The sequence below is a fragment of the Barbus barbus genome (assembly GCF_936440315.1).
Source record: "Barbus barbus genome assembly, chromosome: 34".
In the NCBI taxonomy this organism is placed as follows: domain Eukaryota; kingdom Metazoa; phylum Chordata; class Actinopteri; order Cypriniformes; family Cyprinidae; genus Barbus; species Barbus barbus.
The window spans coordinates 8,113,543-8,127,386 of NC_136762.1; the positions used below are offsets into that span (position 1 = coordinate 8,113,543).

The 13,844-nt window shown below is 36.9% G+C and overlaps 1 protein-coding gene across 3 annotated transcripts in view; it reads left to right on the forward strand.

The window, feature by feature from the left end:
* The window catches only part of LOC306854604 (neurobeachin-like), a gene marked incomplete at its 5' end in the record, with an annotated part of 285,564 nt that overhangs the window by 212,094 nt on the left and 59,626 nt on the right, over positions 1 to 13,844 (forward strand). The window lies entirely within an intron of this gene.

Here is a 13,844-nt window from a genome sequence, read left to right on the forward strand (position 1 = left end):
AACATTCAGCAGCCTAAGCATCTTATAGTCTGCTTTAAAAAATAAATACAATTAAAAAATGAAGAAATCAAGGAAAAATATGACATTATATATGGACAGTACAGTAACATTTAATTACAATAATAATTATTGTTATTAAAAATAATTACATCTAACTAAATAGCTAACTATTGAATACTGGTGTTTTATACTGTGTATAGGGGTGCTCCGATTGATTGGGTATGATCATTATCGGCCGATAATCGCTTTGAGATGTTTGATCGGCGGTCTCTAAAAAGGCCAATCTCAAAAAAACGATCTTTAGCTGATGACGCTTGTGCCGTGAGAGGTTTGGCACCACATGCAGCAGCACTGTCTCCGTCTCTGTCCGGCGCGGGTAAAATAATGATAATGCTGAAGGTGAGGTATAACTCATAATTATTTACTGAATTACATATAAAGTAATTTTAAACTTTCTGTGAGACATAATGTCATAAACAGCCTGTGTGAATCACCGTGCGTGCTTTCCCGCTCAAAATGCGCAAATGGCTTCAAATCACATCACGGCTGCATCCGAAAACTTAGGCAGGTGACTAAAAAGCATTTTCAGTAACAATGTTTGGATTTGAAATCAAAATAATGGATAAATGTTGTGTTTGTGGTAAACAGATGGATCAGTAGTGGACTTCTGTGTGTAAGCTTTTCTGCAACAATTGCAAGATTGTAAAAACAAAAATGCACCAGATGATCAAACATTTAGGTGTGTCCAATGTATATTTTTGAAAAATGTCTAAAAATTTGACTGTTATAATTAATATTATTCATAATAATAAAGGTAATGTTTGCGTATTTGTGTATACGCATATTCATATCGCTGTTGTCACTATTTTTTAAAAGCAATAAAAGTTTTTTAATAATTTATTTGATTAAAAAGACAAAAAACAGTAATATTGTGAAATAATATTACAATATAAAATAACTGTTTTGTATTTGAATATATGTTAAAATGTAATTTATTCCTGTGATGGTAAAGCTGAATTCTTTGCAGCCATTACTCCAGTCTTCAGTGTCACATGATCCTTCAGAAATCATAATCTTTGCTGACTTGTTTTTGCAGAAATGTATTTATTTATTTATTGAGCAATGTGTGTGTGTGTGTATATGTGTATATATATATATATATATATATATATATATATATATATATATATATATATATATATATATATATATATATATATATATATATATATATTTACTGTATATATACACACACACACAAATATGGGCAGTATACAATATATGCTGTTGACTTCTGCACTACACTATGCTGAAATTCAAATGATTTTATTATTGTGTCAATTTAGCTGTTGGCGGGGCTGAGCGTGCACAAAAACAGGCGGAGGTGTTGACACCATCTGACGAATGCGGATTAGCTGTTTACAGAAGCTGTAATATGATAGGTCAAGGCAAGGAGGCGCTTCCTGTACGACTCAGGCTTGGCGTAATGAATGATTGACAGGAGAAGGAGAAGCTGCCAGTCGCTAGCAGAGGTGCAGGCTTGATGGCTGCCGCAGAGCTCCGTGGATCCCTTGATCAGGGTGGGCCGCTCCCCTTTCATCCGTGCCCACAACTCTGCCAGGAAAAGCTGCTTTTCCTCCCCCAACCTCCTTTTAAATTTTTTTTATTCCCCCTAATTTACACATTTAAGACATTTTTATTTGCTTATTTGCAATTCTCTTTTTATTTAATTTTTTGGGGGCTAGAGAAACTTCACTCTCACTTTCTCTCCGCCTCCCCTCCCTCCCTCTCACTTTCTCTGACTAGGAGTCTTTCTCTTTCTTCTCAGTTTGCCTTTGGGCGATGAACTCATTTCAGGCTCTGTAATTGCAGCATGTTGTACACCTGCCTGCTATTAATTCTCCTCCGTCATTCACTCTCTCCTTCTTAATGAGATATTATTGTAATTATTGTTATTATGGTGTTTGGCGTAATTAACGTGATTGATGTTAGTGCTTGATGTTGGGAGGGTTTATTTTGGCATTTGAATAGATGAGGGGATACTCTTCGATCACACAAGACACGACCGAGGTGCGCTGGTTCATTCCTCTAGTCATACATAATGGATAAAGGTTATTGTTTCAGAAATATCACATCCTCTTAAACTATTATTCATGAGTATGTGAACGAAACTACGAGTTAAGGTTTGAATGCCGCACCGCATGTTGCTGTTTTAAGACTAGACTGGTAAAAGGCCAAACAATGGCCAGTGTGGAACTGTTTCAAATCGTTGCTCGGACCCTGTGAAATGCAAATGTGTCCATCTTTCGATCGAAGGCCTGAGGCTTTTGCCCGGTCCAATTTTAGTCAATCTGTTGTGTTTGAGGGCAACAAAAAGTTCTCGGTCCATTTGATCCCAATCCAATTGTTTTGGTATTTTGTGGCTGATGGGAATACAAAAGGAGAAAAGGCAGCAAGCCCAGAATCATTGCTTCCAAGCACTGGCAATCCAATTAGAGGTTCGATAAGGGTCATATTAAGGGGTTTTCATGCTAGAGGTTTTTGTAGTCTGTGTGTGTGTATACATATATAAGATATGAACAAATACTGTTTTTATTTGTTTTATTTAATATCATTCAATTTCCTGTCACTCAAACAATAGAGCATGGCACTAGCAATGCTAAGGTCAAGGCTTCGATTCCCAGAGAAAGCAAGAACTGTTAAAAAATCTAAATGTGTACCTTGAATACTAATAATACTCTTGTCCCACAAATTCTCATTCTGCTTGCACTGAAGTGTAAAAGCTAGGCAGCACTATAGCTATGTTGTTTTCTGTGTATGTATGAAATGGCTATAGTCAAAGCAATATTTCTGGACAGGTGTTAGATACCTGCTGTTTTAATAGGCAGATTCCCCTTGAGGTCTCATTATAGCCAATAGTCTAGGGCAAAAGAACAACCCCATCTCTGAATTATATTCCCCTATAGCAGATGTTCTTACTTCATATTTATATAAGCTTTAGTTGAAACCCTAGTGTGCATTCCATAAGTTCTGAAGTTTAGATACCCAAGACCTAAGGACTTAATGAGCAACATATTTCAGGTTGCCTGGAGTTGCAGGGACCCTGTTCTTGACATTGCATGTGAGCGAATAGCAGGGGCTTTTGTTTGTCCTCTTCCCAAGCCATGGATCTTTGAGTGGGTGACAGCCATTTAACGCCACACGACCTGCGTCTCAAGAGCCACCGTCAGGGCCCTCTCCAATCCTGTTAAGTACAATTACCATTCATGCTCTTTCCATGCTGCTTTGAACTGCTCCAGCCCTGTGTCCCCTGCAGAGTTTGGATGTGGACAAGAAACACACATTTTACTATAAATTTAAGAGTTTAAAACACTTAAAAGTTATTTTAAAACCTCTTTGATACAATCAAGAAGTTGATGACGGCTTATAGTTTGAGCTCCAGTGATGGTGGAAATAATGAACTGTCAAGCGGATAATAAATAAACACACAAACCAGGAGTTTAATGTCAATTTTTGAGCTCTACAGAGGCTTTTTGTGAACAAATGTGGAAAGTTTGACATTGTGAGTTTTGTAGCAGTCATTTTTTTATCTTTTAAATAGTTCTGTTATCATGTTTCCTCCCCAATAACTCCAGCCTTTCTGCTCTCAGAGTCTATTGAATGCCCCAGTGCATTCAATCGCGTTCAAAGAGAGGGCTGAAGAAAGGACGGTGCATAATGCTTAATAGGTGCTTTAGTAATTCTGAAGTTTTCATAGCTTAATCTGTTCTGAAAAGCTCGGCAGAGAGAAAAAGGCCCTGCAAAAGGCCCTCAGAGTTAATTTGATGTGACTTCTGTACAATAAGGCTGGCGGAATGCTATAAGTCCATTCTGCCACGTTACCTTTTCTTCCATCCTCCTTGGACCCTTGGAAACCGCTGCCTTAATGTTTCATTAAACGGCCTATGTAAGCCACTCAAGTATTCTCTTCCTACAATGCTTACTTTAAGACTATTATTACACTGCGCTTGAGCCAGAGGAGAGGATACAAATAGAAAAGCTTCGGTCTCTCTTTGTTGCAAGTCTGGGATTGATTTAGCACAATTGGGAGAGTCGTTGTGTTCTAAACACACTCATTTCTCCCCTTTTGCCTTTGTTAAAGTCTCGGCTTCCATTTTTGTTGATAGCAGAGGCCCAGACACAGTGTGTGCTTACTTTGGCAATTGCATATGAATAGATAGCAGGACTCATGAGAACACATTACTTTGAGACTTTGATTGCTAGTAAGAATTTTACTACATTTGAAAATGTGGAGTTTGCAAAAATAATGATTCTTCTCAAGCAAGTTTTCCTGAATGCATTCTCCCTTCTGCTATTGGTCAGGGTACCAATAGCCCCGCCCCCAAACTCAGGCCATTGGTTGAGCCAATGTTACTACATGAAGCTGCTCTGGTTTCTTAAACAAAGCAAAGTTCTCAGGTTAAGGAGTAATTAACTTATAAATGTATTTTTTGCAGTCGACTCTGCATATTAAGGTATTGTAAAAAAAATTTTACAATAAAAAAAAAAATACTTTTTTTTTTTTTTTTTACTTCGCCAAAGAAAATAGCTCCAGTTGCATATCTTCAAGCAACACACAGTAATGCTGTGTCTGCTGAATGAATCACTGCTTTTTGCTTTCATCAGTTTATTGAATGATTCAATGATTCTCTCATAAATGAATCAGTGTTTTGAACAAATTTGTTGAGTGAATAATTCAATGACTCACTTACAAGGCAGTTGTATAGTTTCTAAATGAATCTGTTTTGAACGAATCAGCTGAATTAATTATCCAGTGAATCATTCATAAACACAGTAACTGCAGAAAGGCTGACTGAAAAATCCCATAAAAATATGAAATATGAAACATTTGCATAAAAATACACATTGTATTGATTTAGAGATATGTTTTACACAAATGCCTAGCAAGTGATTAGTTTTGGAACAGTCCCAGAGTTTCCCAAGCGGAAATGTCCAGAAAATAAAGATTTTATCCTACAGACTAAACCTCTCCCATGTGACTCTCCACCATTAATCAAGATCTCATTTCTGCACAAAAGCTCAATCAATGAGGAAATGCCTATGATCCAGCCTTGGGGAACATTTACTCTTATGAGTAATAAATCACTTTATGAACTTGCTGTCTTTTGTATACTCGCATTACAAGCATTTCCCTTTTCAAATCATGGATAGAAAAAAAGAAACAGAGATGTTACTCTCTGTATTCTCCTCTGTATTGCCTTATGGGGGTTCAGAAGAGACAGCATGACTTGGGCTTCCAGTTGAGATACACATTCACTGATGAACCAAGACAAAGAAGTGAAGCCACTTCTATTTTCATTTTCTGCAAAAGAAAAATCTGTCTTCCTGTGAGCTTAGCATGTGTTGGAGCTAGCATGTCTAGGTCACTAACCCTGGAGAAAACAGCTTGCATTAATATGCTGTAATCCAGTGTAATTAGTCAAATAGCCACACGCCAAGCAGATTGTCACAGGCTGTCAGCTTTGGCAGGCTTGCAAGATGGTCCGCTGTCCCGCTGGCCAGCAGGGATACCACCGAGAGCACATACACGTACGTAACACCCACATGCTTCAGCTTAGCAATGAGCCACGGGTCATCAGGGGAGATCATTTTTGTCTGACTGCAACATAATGATCTACTTATTTCATTGTGTATATCTAAAAACAAGAGCCAATCATTGATTACTCTGAAAAGATGCCGTAAATTGTGTTTACGAAATAGCAATTAATTGTGAGATTTAACTGCAAAACTTGGTTTTACCATCAAATAAATTTAGTTCCCCCCTCCATCTTGTTCCTTTCAAGACTTCCTCCACCTCCATCTCTTCCTCATGGTGGGGAGCGATATGCAAAGTACGTGTGCGCATGAAATAAACACAGTCAAAATAATTATATCAACACCAGTCTTCTCCTCCCACTCCCGAAATCCTCTAGGAAGCGTTTGACATAAGTTGACGAGGGTTGTCCAACAGCCCCGTCAACGCCGCCCAGAAAACGTCTCCATGTGGCTCTGGATTAGCGAGGGTAAAAAGATTTAAACTATATAATTACAAGGGGATCAAGTGCAAATGATCTACCATGCTCAACAGCCAGATTACCCTCCACTGTTTCCATTTTACTTGCCCCTGAGGATGAAAGCAACACCCCTCCCACTCAACGCAGAGACTTCCTAGCATACGCATTCTATTGCAAGCAGCTAATGTTTTTTCTAAGGTCTTATTGTGCCAAAATATTTATTTGTATTTGTTTCTCTAGCAGAAATTATTTTATTTTATTATTTTATTTTAGGGGGAGGAAGATCTTGATATGGCTGCTAATCTTTAATGTGTGTCTGTTGGCACTGGGGAGGAAACCGTTATGATTTCTTTGTGCTTTGTTATAAAGGACATGGAGAAATCTAAAGGGGTGAGCGAGATTCTTGGAGGAAAAAATAATAGATGGCGTGAGTTTCACAACAGCCGAGTTCTGGCAAAAGTCTCATTAATTGTAGGATGCAGTATGAGACCCCTCATTCTCGTTTCCAGATGCATTTTTTGTGTAATATATCCATTGCATTATCTATACACTTAGTGCTGAGTAGATTACTTATAAATTGTAGTCCATTACTGGTCGCAGATTACATGATGAAAACTAGTTAGTATCAGAATTTAGGTTACTCATTTTAGATAATGCATTCTGACTACTTTTTAGATTACTTTTTTCATCAAACTTGTTTTAAGATCACCATTAAATGCACCAAATTGATATAAAAAAGCAAAGAGAAAGAAAAAATATATATATATTTTTTATATCAACAGCATAAAATGCATTAAACATTACCTTGCACCATTATTTAAACACTTGAACACTAAAAATAATATAAATATTTAATTTGTTTACCTGTATGTCAATGTGATCATTAAGCGACATCAAGCTGTAAATATGCAAACTTCCTCAGACTTGCATAATCATTTGTTTCATACATGGTGTAATTGCATGAGGGGTGCCCCCCCCCCCCACATTCAGAAGCATGGTTTGCAAAGTTATTTACACAACATTTGTGAATATAGAATATAGACACAAAGTAGAATTTTTCAAGAGGAAAATTTAAAAGATAAAAAAGAAGAATTAAGGAGAATCAATAAATTATGAATAATTTACTGCCATTGTGTGAATAATATGTAATCATGTAATCCATGAAAAGTAACTGTAACCTGTAATTTTAAAATGTAAAATGCTCTAATTACGAGTACTTGATTTTTGGAATCAGATTACATAATCCAGATTACATTTAATCAGTTATTTCCCAGCTCCTACTACGCTAAATCAGTATGTGCTTGTTGAACATTTGATTTCAAAACCATTGGCCTTAAAGGGATTATATGACTTTGCTAAAAATAACATTATTTTGTGTATTTGGTGTAATGCACTGTGTTTATGCGGTTCAAGGTTAAAAAACACATTATTTTCCACATACTGTACATTATTGTGCTCTGCCTTTCTGAAACACGTAGATTTTTACAAAGCTTATCGTTCTGAGAAGTGAGGTGTGCTCTGATTGGCCAGCTATCCAGTGTGTTGTGATTGGCCAAATACCTTAAGCGTGAGATGGAAATGTTATACCCTTTACCGTATTGTGTTGCCATGTCCCGGCGCAATGACACAAAAACAGTAAAACCCACGATAAACGAGGCATTTGTTGCATTCAGTGGGGACATAATTACTGATTATAATGACTTATACTGTCTTTTTAAACATGACCATGTCTGCATTTGTGATCGGAGAAATGACAAACAACAAGCACTACTCTACACAGCTCAAAACTCGTGTTTGAATCGTCAGTGGCAAATTCTTTAAATAAGATTTGCTCCCTTTAAGAAGCATCAGTGAGGTCAGCTGCTGAAAACCCATCCAAAAGGTGTTCAGCAGGGTTCAGGTCTGGTCTTTGTGCAGATTAGGCAAGTTTTTCCACAGCAATTATAATAAATCATCTGTGTATGGACCTCGCTTTGTGAGAAATGCATTTTGATGCTAGAAATAGAAAAGTTATGTGCAGTTCTACAGAAAAATTTAAACATCTAGCAAAACCGAAATTTGTTCATTGGGAGGGATCTCGACGTATGTTTGGTTGTGTAGTTTATCTCTTTCAGTTCCACCCTACTGTTTTTGAATGTGAAAAGCGCAGTGCTTTGTCTGCGACTTCTCTGTCAGGCTGAAGAGAGGCTATTCATTAGGCCAGCGCGATTCCAGTCATCTTAAGCGTGATGAGTCTCTTAAGAAGGGCCATTAATGTGGGCTCAGCAAATGGACCCCAAAGAAAATTCCACTCTGTCTTTTTAAAAAGCCCTTAACACAAGCCCTCTCAAGCTGTTTATCTAGATTAGTGTTAGCTGCATGTGTACATATGTGCCTGAAGGGACATTTATAGGCTTCATCCTGCTCATTGTTTCCTTTTGTAGCCATTTTGATTTTTGATGAGCTTCTCATTTGTCTGCAAACCATTATTTAATGAAAATCAAAATGGCTGAACCGCATGAAGATTCCACCATCGCCGGCATACCTATTTTCATTGCACGCACAATCTCAAGAATGTGCCCGAAATACGGCCCTTGCAGCAAAACCATTATTGACAAACTGGGTTGGACATATTAGGCAGTGATCTGAGCAGCAAGCAGAGCTCATATTCATCCGTTTATCACCGCGGTCTCGCTTCGCGGCTGAAACCATGTCACCCCGACACACGCTCTCACACACCGTAAATGTATGTTGACAGTGATTATGCAAAAACCACATCCTCTTTCCGGAGATACCTGCTCTGGGAGCCATTCCCCTTTTCTGGGGCTGAAAAATGGATTGCGTGAGGAGCGTCCAATGAGAGGCTTCTGATAATCTGATAAAGGAATTTTAAATTTTGCTTATTTTCACTCCTTAAAGCACATGTCACAAATAGAAGAGATCAGATGGGAAATACAGCCTTTGATGTGTGTGTGTGTGTGTGTGTGTGTGTGGGATTTCCTTTCAGAGTGTTTTTCATCTTTTAAAAGGATCTACAGGAACTTCTGGTAAACAGTTTGAGATATAGATCGATGAATTTTCTAATCATGCTTTAGTTCTATAGTTTAATAATGTGGTTTTGAAAGAGCTCAGTAGTTTTTTCCGCTTTTATTTATTTTTTTATAAATCAATTGTGCATTATATTATATTAAATTATGCTCACCTGTGTCCCAGTTGCCCAACTTTAAAGTGTATTCAGCAGTTTTTAAGTGAAATGCCAAATTATGCCAAGGCAATATATGATCAAATAGTACAGAAAAAATTTTATTTTGTTAAATATTATTGCAATTTAAAATATCTGCTTGCTATTTAAAATGTAATTTATTTCTGTGACGACAAAGCTGAATTTCCAGCAGCCATTACTACAGTTTTAAGTGTAACATGATCCTTCAGAAATCATTCTAAAATGCTGATTTGATGGCCAAAAACGTATTATTATAAATTATTAATGTTTAAAACAGTTGTGCTGCTTAATATTTCCTCTACAGCCTTTCCAAATGAACACAGTTATGTCACGCATCCTTTGAATTGGAACACAGCTTTGGTATATTTGATTACAAACATTTCAGTAATTTTTTTGGAGCACATGTTGACCAAGACCACTAAAATTAGTTTCCTTGTGATGTAAATTAAGGTTGAAAGGGCAGCAGCAGCTCTGAGGAAAAAGTATGTAAGCATGAATTTGGCAGCGACAAGGCTAGGTGAGAGGGCACACACACACACACACACATACATTCATACACGTAGTGGGCAGACTGGAGTACACCTTGTCATCCTGGGCTATTTCTCGTGAAGCCAGTAGCCAACAACAGCTGGCGGTAAACAGTCCAGACCCCCACCTGTTCAGAAACAGAGCCTTTGGTAAAGACTGTCACATACTGTGCTGGTCTTTCCTCTCTACAGTGCCACAGAATGTCTGCTTTCAAACTCAGCTGCCCCTTACAGCAGACAAACTGTACCCTGCATGCAGTAAAGGCCATTTACAAGCTACAAAAGTCGCTCAGCCTTTTTGTAGTGTGTCTGTTACTGCCGTTGAGTGGCAGTGATTGTTTTAAAGGTCTCTTTAATTTATGTTTAATCTCTTTAAAGGAACAACCCACCCACAAATAAAAATTGCCATCAGTTCACCCATGACATTTCACAGCATTTTTGCACCAAAAACTATTGGTTCTTACACATAACTCATCACAATGCATTTTCAGTGAATAAAGATTTTGATTCGATCTTCACATAAAACTGTCAAATGGCTTCAGAAAACATAAATATATGACATGACAAAAACACAGTACAATTGCATGCAGTTTGAAAGTTTGATGATAGTAATAGGAAGAATTAAAATATTTATAAATACATTATTATAATATTAAAAGAACAACAGCATACATATTATTATTAATATTATTAAACCTCTAATTATTTTTTAACAAGTGTCAGACATAGTCATATAGGCTATACTTTTATGGTACTTTTATGTTTGTTTGTTTTTTATTTTAGATGATTATTATTATTTAGTATCTAATAATTAATTTTCAATGTAAGTATGAGACATACTCATATGGACTATACATACATTTATTTATTGATTGATTTTTTATGAATTAATTTTAGGTGCTTGACATTTTAAAATGTCATGCAGGCCTACATTAGCTTTGTTTTCATTGTTTTATTATTTTTTGTAAAAATTGTAAAAATTATAATAATACAAATAATAATAATAATTATTATTATTGATCCTTTAATAATTATTTTTTTAATGTAATTGCTAGACATACTCATATAGGCTATACATTTATGGTACTTTTATTTATTTATTTGTTTGTTTGCGTTCCCTTTGTATCTTGACATTGTTGTTGCATGTATATTTTTCTTTCCAAATGCCTCTTCTTGTGTTCTGCAGAAGGAAAATAAAACAGTTACGTGGTGGGAACAACATTTGGGTGAATAAACAATGACAGAAGTTTCATTTTGGTTGCACTGTTCCTTTAAATGTTTCTATGTGCAAGTAAAATGACTGTTAGGCTGTGAGTTTGAACCTTTTTAGCTCATTTATGCATTTTCTCTCACGCACCATGGGAGTAGTCACTATTCTTGAGATGAGACAAGTGCTCTCACTTTCTGGACACATTTTCCCCTCTCTCATTCCACACACACACACACACACACACACATTCAGTCCCAGCAGTGGAAGCTTATTAGACAAATCTGCAGAGAGCCTAGCAGAGGTGCTATGATGGCAGGTTGTCAGTGCGACAGACGACCGCTTTATAAACATATCAGTCATGCTGGCTGTTCTATCCCCGGCCAGACTCAGCACACATTTGACACGGGGAGGTATTGCACTCATCTCTCAAGGGGCTGTGTGAAAAATTGAGTCCGGTTTAAAAATGACGGATCTTTTTGATGTATTCACCCCTGTCATAACGTTCCATTCAGCGGGCAGTTAGGGGCGTCCTTTGAAGAATGGGGACGGTGAAAAAGATTTGGCTTGGATGTCATGCTCAATAATAGCTGATAACGGCAACAAAACGAGAAGAATTGTGGGGCCAGTCATCGATAGGGGTCCAGTGTTTACATACAGAATCCAAACTGCATTGACAACAAAACAATTGCGTTATTCCAAAATTGCACTGATGCAATAGATATGTTAAGATGCATATGTTAGGAAGCTTTTCCAACCCTAACAGCTGCATATACAACAGACATAAGCATCCAGACGTGGGCTAGGTAGCTGTGTGTGCGCTGACAGGCCGGGAGCAGTGAGGTAAAAGCCTCGAGCCTGTTCCTGCTCAGCTGCTGCTGGTGTGATTAGAGTGGGGCAGAAGCCTCCAGCTGGCAGGCCTGTCTGGGACCCGGGGCCGCTCGTCACTGACACTCGTCACCATTGTGACACCTCTGACAGGCAGCGGACAGCCCAGCCAGACAGGTTCATTAAGCCCCATTTTTTACAGCTGGGCCTCCGTCCTTCTCTCTTTCTCTCTCCGTTTCTCCATGATGAGAACAAAAAGACGGGGGAGAATAACGACTGCACTTTGTCAAAGACCTCTGTGTCTACAGGGGCACTGGCTTGTTGATGTTTGATGTGCCAGCTCTGTTGTTATGACAAATTTTTTTCTGATGTGACCTATTTTGAGACGCTTTTTCTCCAGCAGTATCTTTTGTTGCTGGCTAACCCTTTGGCCTGCGCTTTGTCACAGGAAGAGACAGGCGAGGGCATGTGTAGATGCATATAAATTTGAATATATGTCCACTGAAACAAAAAGAGGTCTTGTATTATTTTTTGTTTCAGTTTTTTATTTATTTATTTAATTAATTAATTAGGGACAAGTACCTTTTATTGCAAGCACCTGTCAGATTATGTTCAGCAATAAAACAACTACTTTTTCTTCTTAATATTTGTATTGGTCATTAGTAGTAGAACTAGTAGTAGTAGTAATACTAGTAGTATAATCAGTATAATGTTACTAATTTCTAACCCTAATGATAATAACAACAACATGTTATTGTTGTTGTATTAATACATATTTATTTGTTAATTTATTATTATTATTTAAATTATTATTATTATTATTGCAATATTTTAATATATTTTCCTAGCATTTATTATTGATAATCATTTGTTTTTAATGTTTAAATTGTTAATTTGCTTGTCATTTATATGATAATAATCAGAATGATTATTTATTATCATTAAAAATAATTAAAAATTATAAAAAAAATTGTTTTTATTTATATTTGTATAGTTAATTTGCTTGACATTAATATAATAATAATAATCATTATCATCCTTGCATACAACATTATTGTTATTATTATTAATCGCATGCTTTTTTATCATTATTAGTAATAGTTGTCTTTTTATTATTGTGTATGGTTGATTTTTTTTAATTGATTGTAATAATAATAATAATAATAATAATAATAATAGTAATAGTGTAATATTTTATTTATTATCATTCTTGTTATGATGTTTAATAATATGCATTTGTTTTATCATTATCAATAGTAATGTTTATTAGCGTTGTCATTTTTTACTTGTTTATAATTAATGTATGGACAATAATATTATTATTTGGTTTTTGCCCCCCCCCTCCCCCCCCTCCAGATTGTTGAACATGATGGTTTCTCTTCATTTTTTTTCTGCTATTGTTCTCTCCATTGTTCTCTCAGATGGAAAGTCTTTGAACCTCTAATACCAAATTTGCCAAATCTAGTTCTAATAACCAATCCACAGTTTTCCTTACGACCTGTATCTATGACAGCTTTTTGAGTTTAGGTCTGTATCAAAGAGGGGGCAAACCTATCTGTATATCTTTGTTGTTGGTGGTGGTTTGTATGGAGAGAGGGTACCTATGGTGGTGGATGGTGAGTATTTTGATATAATCCGTTTTTAATTAAGCCCCAGAGACCCGGAAGTGACAGGAGGCTCTTCGGTGTCAGCGTTGAACGTTATTCCAGAGAGAAATTAAGCAAGGGTCTGATTGGTGGAAGCTTTCGGTATCTCTATCAGCTTTAGGTGCTAACCTTACCCCATTCCATTCAGAGTTACTGTACACAATGTCCCAAACCTTTTCTCACCTCTGCACCCACCCAGAATATGGGCTCTTATCTGTACGCCACAAGGCATTCTCTTTCCTGGGCTTGAAGTGTGCGAGTATGTCTCTCTGTGTGTGCGTGTGTGTGTGTACCTCTTGGTCCGTTAAAGTGGTTGGTGGGGAAGGAGTTTGGCTCATTCTCACTTGTCAAGATGAAGCTCTTGATCCAGCATCCGAGGTC